We start from the raw sequence: 9166 nt of genomic DNA, 5'->3' as shown, positions 1-9166 counted from the left end.
TATGGAGGTTCCCAGGCTAGAAACCAAGAAACCCCAAGGACCACAGGCAAGGGGTCCAATAGGAACTGTAGCCACCGGCCTACACCGCAGCCACAGCGACACAGGATCCAAGCTGCGTCTGTGACCTACACCACAGCTCATGGCAACGCCGGATTGTTGACCTGCTGAGCGAGACCAGGGATCGAGCCTGGGTCCCCATGGGTGCTAGTCGGGTTCATTAACCACAGAGCCACAACGAGAACTCCCTTTTTAAGGACACTTGGCCCGCCAGGTATGCGGGGTCATTTCCCTCTTCCAAGTCAGCTGGTTAGAAGCCTGAATCCCACCACCCACCTTAAATCCCCCCCTTTGCCTTGTGAAGTGATGGGTTCCATGCATTGGGATGTGGGCATCTTTTTGGGGGGGCACTGCTCTGCCCACCACACTGTCTTTTTCCAAATCTGCCTCCTTAGCAGCCCTCACATACTTCCCATCAACTCCTTTCTGCTTAAATGAATCAAAATCAGCTTCGAAATCAGCTTCAACAGTGTTGCTTGCCAGCCAATCAACTGGGGGAAAAAAAAGCTAATCAACTGAAAAGAGCAGATTTTTTAAAATCATTAATTCCCACTTTAAAAAACAACCTGGGGAGTTCCCATCGTGGCGCAGTGGTTAACGAATCCAACTAAGAACCATGAGGTTGCAGGTTCGATCCCTGGCCTTGCTCAGTGGGTTAACGATCCGGCGTTGCCGTGAGCTATGGTGTAGGTCGCAGACGCGGCTCAGATCCCGCGTTGCTGTGGCTCTGGCGTAGGCTGGTGGCTACAGCTCCGATTAGACCCCTAGTCTGGGAACCTCCGTATGCTGCAGGAACAGCCCAAGAAATTGCAAAAAGACAAAAAAACAACCAAAAAAAAACCAACATGGGATGTGTTAGCAAGAAGAGGAGCTGGAATCTAGAGCCTGCTTCTACAGCCCCGTCTTTTTCAGGGTGGGGGGAGCGTTATAGGTCTAAATGCCCAGGAGGACAGCTGACTCTCTGGGGACGTGTCCATTCTGTAGGGGAAAGCGGCGCGGGGTTAGTTCTCGCCACAAGCCCCCACAACCAACCTTCCCTTCCTTTCCGAAACCCAGACACCCCGAGGACCACAGCCGACTCACAGCATCAGCACAATCCCCGCCCACTTCTCCGAGGGCTTTGAGGTGGTTCACGAATCTGGCTCGAACCCTTCCTACAGGTGGAAGAGGGTAAAATGACTCTGAAAGCCAACCATGCAAAACAAAACCCCAAATCCGCAGAAGCCTGGGGGAGGGGGGGTTGGTGGCAAAGTCACTGAGCAGAAGCAGGGGCCCAGCGTGAGCGGCTGATGCTTCAGGGGCTGGGCTCGTGGCAGAGTGAAGCCTTCACCCCTGCCCCCTGCCAACCCCGCCCGGCTGGGTCTCTGCATCAGGCTAGAAGGTGTTCTCACCCCTCAATAAGCAGGCCCAGGAGGTCCTGTCCTGGCTCAGCAGAAACAAATCTGACCAGCATCCATGAGGACGCAGGTTCGATCGATCGACCCCTGGCCTCCCTCAGTGGGTTAAGGATCTGGTGTTGCCATGAGCTGTGGTCTAGGTCTCAGAAGTGGCTCCAATTTGGCGTTGCTGTGGCTGTGGTGTAGGCCAGTGGCTACAGCTCCGATTTGACCCCTAGCCTGGGAACCTCCATATGCCACAGGTGCGGCCCTAAAAAAGACAAAAAAAAAAAAAAAAAAAAAAAAAGAGGCAGGTCCCAATCCTAGCCCCCAGGGTGGTGCCTGTGAGCTAGCGTGGGAAAAATGTGCTTTGCAGATGCAACCAAGGCTCTCCAGACAAGCTTGTCCCAGAACATTCAGGTGGACCTTCTATCCAAGGACAAGTGTCTTTAGAAGGCACAGAGACAGCAGAGGAGGGGACTCTGTGAAGGCAGAGGGCGGAGACAGGAATGGCTGTGCACCCCGCACCCTCAACCTGCAAAAAGCAAGGAACTGCCTCTCCCCCAGAGCCTCTGGAGGGTGTGAGGTCCCCTGGTCCCTGGAATGTGGACTTCTGTTCCCTGAAACTGTGAGAGAATACATTTATGTTCTAAGCCACCAAGGAGAAGGTCATTTGTGACAGCAGCCGGAGCAAACTCATAGGGTCTCTTTGGGGTCACAAGCCAACAGCCAGAGCCAACTAGGGCGCTTGCCCTGTGAGGAGAGAGAAGCACTTCTCTTGGTCAAATTGGGTAATCTCAGGTCATGTGTTCATCTTAGAACCCAGGACAGCCTCCCACACACACCCCCGCCCCAGGGACTGCCCAGAGGTCCCAGAGTTTGCCAGCACCAGCGCAGCTACCCTCGGGGGCTGGATGTGCCCGTGGGGCGCGGGGCCGGCCTGCCCACCGTAGGATATCGGCCAGCACCCTAGGCCGCTACTCACCAGATGCCAGGAGCACCTGCCCTCCCAGAGTGACCACCCGAACTGTCCACAGACATTGCCAGAGGTCCCCGGGGATGGAAAAGTCACCTTCAGTTGAGAACTGCTGACGGGAGCGGATCCAGATCCCTGTCGGGGGCTGCAAGCGTCAGGAGCTGCGCATGGAGGGCCGATCAGGTGGAGCCGGTTACCAGGGCTCCGTGGGCTGTGATGGCTGGTTCTCATCTGGGGTTAACTGGGATGGGGAGCAGCTGAAAGGCCCAGGGCTGGGAGACGGGTCGTCATGGAAACAGCGCAGGCGCCCTGCGCAGGGCAGCTGATTTCCTAGGGAAGAAACGCCGGAAATCCTGGGACCCAACGGAGACGTGGGATAGGGTCATTTGTGTGGACAAACCCGAAAATCTCGAGACCCCCCCATTTCCACCGAAAGCCCCGTGCTGGAGACCAGCACTCCTTGATGGAAGGTCAGGGTCCTGCCTCAGATAAGCCTCTGGCAGCATCATCCCCAGACCCGCTTCCATCACCCCCGGTTCCCTGGGGCTGATCCCAGCTAGTCTTGGGTGCACTGCGGGGTCTGGCTAATATGTACTGATGTGAACACGGGGACAGTCTGGGAGGGGATCTTGAGGGACTGGGGTGGAAAGATGAGATCAGCTGGGGAGAAAACCGGCACAGGGGGTTGCTCAACTATGATGAAGATTTTATTTAATATATCGGGCTTTTTGCGGTAGCTGAAGACTGCAGAAACTGCATGAGGAAGTGTCTTCTACAACCTCTAAAGACAGTATAGGGAGTTCCCTTCGTGGCTCAGCAGTTAACGAACCTGACTAGTATCCATGAGGATGTGGGTTTGATCCCTGGCCTTGCTCAGTGGGTTAAGGATCCGGTGTTGCCGTGAGCGGTGGTGTAGGTTGCAGACGAGGCTTGGATCCCACGATGCTGTAGCTGTGGTGTAAGCCGGTGGCTACAGCTCCGACTGGACCCCTAGCCTGGGAACCTCCCTCTGCCGCAGGTGTGGCCATAAAAAGCAAAACAAAAACAAAAGCAAAAAACAGCGCAGATCCACACTGTCCCGGTTTTGGTGACAGCATTGTGCTGAAGGAGCAGAACGGCCTCGTTTGCAGGAAAAACAATCGGTATTTAGGGATTGGGCGTCAGGTCTACAACGTAGTTTCAAATGGTTCAAGAAAAAAAAAGTTCTTTGTATCGAAAATAATTGGAAGTATGGTTAATTTACAATATTAGATGAGTTTCAGGTGGTCAACATAGTGACTCAATATTTTAAGAGATTGTACTCCACCTAATGTTATTATATAAAAATATTGTAACACTGTTATTATAAAACAATTATAAATGACGTTCCTATGCTGCACAATATACCTATCCTTGTAGCTTATTTTGTTAAAAGTTTTATTTTTTTATTTTTAGTTTTTTAGAGCCACACTTGCAGCATATGGAGGTTCCCAGACTAGGGGTCCAATTGGAGCTGTCACTGCCGGCCTACACCACAGCCACAGCAACGCCAGATCCAAGCTGCGTCTGCGACCTACACCAGAGCTCACGGCAATGGCAGATCCCTAACCCACTGAGTGAAGCCAGGGATCGAACCTGCAACCTCATGGTTCCTAGTCGGATTCGTTAACCACTGTGCCACGATGTGAACTCCAAGAGCTTTATTGAAGTACAGTTGATTTTCAAGGTGTGATCATTTTTTTTGTACAACAAAATGATTCCGTTATTCATGTACACACATCTCTTCTCTTTCAGATTCTTTTCCCACATAAATTATCACGGAATCCTTGTAGCTTATTTTATAAAAGAGTAGTTCGTACCTCTTAATCCCTTCCCCCTATATTTCCCCCCACCCCCCGTAACCACTAGTTTATTCTCTGCGACTCTCTTTCTGTTTCGAGATCTTCATTTGTTTGTTTTATTTTTCCTTTTTGGAATTCTTCTTCTAAGTTTGTTTCAACGTAAATGAATGAAATGGAATCCCTCAACCCATGCACGGAGCCTGCATGGCAAAGCAATTCCACATAAAAAGAAAAAGGCAAAACCCCAGCAGTTTCCAGTGGGCACACTCCCCTCCTCTCTTATTTTCACAGTTTTTATATTTAAACCATGCGAACGATCTACTAAAATAAAATGAAGTTCAGTAAGAAAAGCCAAGGGATGCATACACATGGTAGCACACTGTAGCAGAGCCTGCATCTTCAGCCATGGACCAGGAAGATCCGCTGTGTCACGACACAAAGATCCCCACATTCCTGTCTTCATTGGCCACCCTTGGCAGGTATTAATCTTTAAAAAAATTTTTAAAAAGTGTAATTGATGTGCAATGCTCTGCCAATTTCTACTGTATGGCAAAGTGACCGAGTCATTCATATATATGTGTATACAAATATATACATTCTTTTTCTCATATATCTTCCATCGTGGTCTATCCCAAGAGACTGGATAGAGTTCCCCGGGCTGTACAGCAGGACCTCATCACTTCCATCCGAAATATAATAGTTTGCATCCACCAGCCCCAAACGCCCAGCCTAGAAGGCATTCATCTCGTCCCGCTGCTCGGTGGTCTGAGCTGGAACCCCCACACCTCAGCACTTGGGACCTAGGCTCTGTGACAGTCACTAGGAGATGAGGTCATGTGTCCAGCGGACTCTGCAGGCCACAGGGTCGAGTCCTGCCCTGTCACTCTCAGCTCTAGGGTATGACAGTATTCCGACCAGAAGGAGGTCTCATAGTGACAGACGTAGGTCCTTCCATGGTGGGCGGATACCCCTCAATGGAAATTGGACGGCTCCTGGGAAACATTTGGGTGTTTTTCATGCCACATCTGAGGGTTTTCTGCTTCTTGCTCTAGTCTGTCCCGAGATGTCCCAGAGGATTTAACAGACCCCCCCCCCCATCACAGAACCACCCATGGCCCAGATGGAATCCCTCAACCCATGCAGGAATCTCATCAGGAAATCCCCTCCTCCCCTTTTTCTCCAGGAGTCTTGGGCCCCAGAGGACAAGAAATCCCACAGACAGGGAATAGGACAAAGCTAACGTGTGTGGTTTTGAATTACACAGGCATACCTTGGGGATATGGTGTGTTTGGTTCCAGACTGCAACGATGGTATGAAACTAGTCTCCACTGACAGGAGGAGAGTGGAAAAACTCACAAACATGAGGCAACTACGTCACACATTCTGGAACAATCAACAGGTCAGAGAAGAAATCGAAAGGGAAAAAAAAAAACTTTGAGACAAATGAAAATGGGAACACAAAACATTGAAACGTACCAGATATAGCAAAAGCCATTCTAAGAGCAAAGTTTGTAGTGATAAAGGCTTACATCAAAAAGAAAGACATGTCTCAAATAAACAATTTTATACCTCAAGGAAATAGAAAAAAAAAAAAAAAAGAAAGAAAGAAAGAAAAAACCTAAGCCTAAAGTTAGCAGAAGGTAGGAAATAATAAAGATTAGAGCAGGAATAAGTGAAATAGAGGTACAAAGACCATAGAGAACATCAATCAAACCAAGAAATTTTTATTTTTAAGTTTTTTTCTTTTTTGGCTGCCCTGTGGCATATGGCGTTCCCAGGCCAGAAATCAGATCTGAGCCGCAACTGCAGCAAACTGGGTTCTTAACCTACTGAGCGAGGCCAGGAGTCAAACCCGCATCCTCATGGACACTATGTCAGGTGCTTAACCCACTGAGCCACAATGGGAACTCCCAGAATTAAAGAAACAAAGACAAAGAAATGGACAAAACTTTAGCTGGAGGAAGAAACAGAGCTCAAAGAAATAAGTAAATAAAATAGCAAATGGAAAAGAAGGCATTATAGCCGGTACCACAGAAATAAAAAGGACCACAGACTATTATGAACAATTATATGCTAACAAATCGGATGACCTAGACAAAATAAATAAATTAATAGAAACATATGGCCTATACCAAGATGAAATCATGACGAAATTGAAAAAGCTGAATAGATCTATAACCAGCAAAAAGATTGAATGAGTAACCAAAAATATTCTAGCAAAGAAAAGCCCAGGGCCAGGTGGCTTCCCTAGAGAATTCTACCAAGGGTTTAAAGAACCAGCGCAGGGGGCGGGATCAGGATGCCGGAGGAGTAGGACGTGGCGCTCACCTGCTCCCACAAACACATGGGAAAAAACCATCTACTGGTAGGACGATTTGCACAGAATATCTACTGAACTCTGGCAAGAGACCTCAGACCTCCCCAAAGGGAGAGAAACCCTCCACATAACAGTAGAACAAAAGGAAAAGCAAAGAGAGAGAGAAGGGACCCGCCCTCCTGGGCGGGAGATGAGAAAGAGGAAAGGGATCTATCTATCTGTACCTTGGGAGGCCACCTAACTACCGGGGGAGACCAGCTGAGCCTCGGAGAAAAGCGCAGCAGCTGGACTGACCAGGGCCAAGCAGAGAAGAGAGCGGCCGGACCATCTGCACAGCAGATGGGGGGCGGGGGGCACCGCGGCCTGAGATGCTCGGGTGGGAGCTGGGCGCTGAGACTCCCGACGCGGAGGTCAGTTCTGGGGCGAGGACCAGGGGTGGCTGTGTGGAGACAATGTGAGGGGCTAAGGAGCAGGGCCCCAAGGGCTGGGGAGCTGAGCACCCGAGCAGAGGGGCAGGGAGAATGTCTGGCTCTGCAGGCGTTGACGGCGAGGGCGGGGTGGCGGAGGGGTGGGACCACCGTGGGAACTTCTACCTCTGCGCATGTGCGTCCCCCGTGCGGCCCGGTAGATGGGCTGGGTGGAAACTGCTGCATGCATCTCCAAATCCAGAGGTGGGTGTGGTTCCCCCCAAAACGAAGTGTCCTGTGAACAGTCGCCTTAGGGACCACGTGGACGGCCGGCACCGCAACACCACCCAGGGTCCGGATCCCCCTGGGAACCCACACACCGCTCTGGGCTCCGCCTCCACCTCCCTGGGGGTCGTCACCGTGGTCAAAGGCCCAGCAACCAGGTACCCCCTGCAGGTGTCGCCCACCGCCCCCCACCTCCCTCAAAGCACATTTACCTTCACACCCCCATCAAGGGGTAGCATCCTGCACGCACGGAGGAAAGCGACAGCAAGAATCCAAACCCAAAGCCGGCCTCATGCCAAAAAGATAGCAAACCCTCTATAATGCTAATTTTTAAAGAAAAATTGAATGTAATAGATAATACTAAATAGTAAAGATGGAAGCCATACAAAATGGGATAAAGTATAGAATAGATTTCCTATTTGTCTCAGCATACTTTCCATTCCACTTCTCCAGAGGGAGTCACTTAATCTGTTTCTTAAGATCCATGATATAATAATCTGTATGAATGTAATTGTGTTTAAATATATGTATTTTATTTTGTAAAAAAAAAAAATCAAAAAAAAAAAAGACAAATAAAAGACAAAAAAAAAAAAAAGAAAAAAAAAAGATAGCAAACCCTCACAAGCTGCCCAGGGATGCTCCCTCATATGAAGAGCCCTCCAAGACTACAGTAGATATTTTTCCCCCTGAATTCATAGTAAGAAAAATATTAACAAAATGAAGAAGCACAGGAACAATCCCCGGTTGAAACAGAATTCCCCTGAAGGAGCAAACAACGACAGAGACCTCCGCAGTCTGGCAGAGGCCAAGTTCAACAAGGAGGGATGAAAACATTGAAGGAATTAAGATCAGTATCAACAGTAATGCAGATGGTTTGTTTGTTTATTTATTTTGGTTTTCAGATTTGCACCTGTGGCATATGGAAGTTCCCAGAGTAGGGGTCAAATCAGAGCTGCAGCTGCCGGTCTGCACCACAGCCACAGCCAATGCTGGATCCAAGCCGCGTCTGCAACCTACACCACAGCTTATGGCAATGCTGGGTCATTAACCCACTGATCAGGCCAGGGATTGAACCTGCATCCTCATGGATACTAGTCGGATTTGTTTCTTCTGTACCACAAAGGGAACTCCCAGATTACTTTATTACTTTAATTTTTTATTACTCAATGAATTTTATTACATTTTTAGTTGTACAATGATCATCGCAACCCAATTTTATAGCATTTCCATCCCAAACCCTCAGCATATCCCCTCACCCCCCAACCTGTCTCATTTGAAAACCGTAAGTTTTTCAAAGTCTGTGAGTCAGTATCTGTTCTGCAAAGAAGTTCATTGTGTCCTTTTTTTAAGATTCCACATGTTAAGGGATAGCATTTGATGTTGCCATCTCATTGTCTGACCGACTTCACTTAGCATGAAATTTCTAATTGCCCATGTTGCTGCAAATGCCGTTATTTCTTTCCTTTTAATGGCTGGGTAATATTCCCTTGTGTATATGTACCACCTCTTCTTGATCCACTCCTCTGTTGATGGACATTTAGGTTGTTTCCATGTCTTGGCTATTGTATATAATGCTGCAATGAATATTGGAGTACATGTATATTTTTCAGTCATGGTTTTCTCTGGATAGATGCCCAGGAGTGGGATTGCTGGATCAAATGGTCGTTCTATGTTTAGTTTTCTGAGGCATATCCATACTGTTTTCCACAGTGGTTGCACCAACTTACCTTCCCACCAACAGTGTACTAGGGTTCCTTTTTCTCCACACCCTCTCCAGCACTTATTGTTTGTATACTTTTGGATAATAGCCATTCTGGCTGGTGTGAGGTGGTACCTCATCGTGGTTTTGATGTGCATTTCCCTAATAATGAGTGATGTTGAACATCTTTTCATGTGTCCCGGATTACTTTAAAAAGGAACTAGAAACT

General features: G+C 48.6%; 1 long non-coding RNA gene across 1 annotated transcript; it reads right to left on the bottom strand.

Moving 5' to 3' along the window:
* Positions 841 to 2687, bottom strand: LOC110261432. Its single transcript, XR_002345515.1, has 3 exons — positions 2506 to 2687; positions 1141 to 1211; positions 841 to 1035 (listed from the first exon to the last, which is right to left on the bottom strand). It is a non-coding gene; the product is annotated as an uncharacterized LOC110261432 (long non-coding RNA).

This window comes from Sus scrofa, chromosome 6, assembly GCF_000003025.6.
Source record: "Sus scrofa isolate TJ Tabasco breed Duroc chromosome 6, Sscrofa11.1, whole genome shotgun sequence".
Taxonomy (NCBI): Eukaryota; Metazoa; Chordata; class Mammalia; order Artiodactyla; family Suidae; genus Sus; species Sus scrofa.
This window is presented reverse-complemented; position numbering and strand designations above follow the sequence as displayed.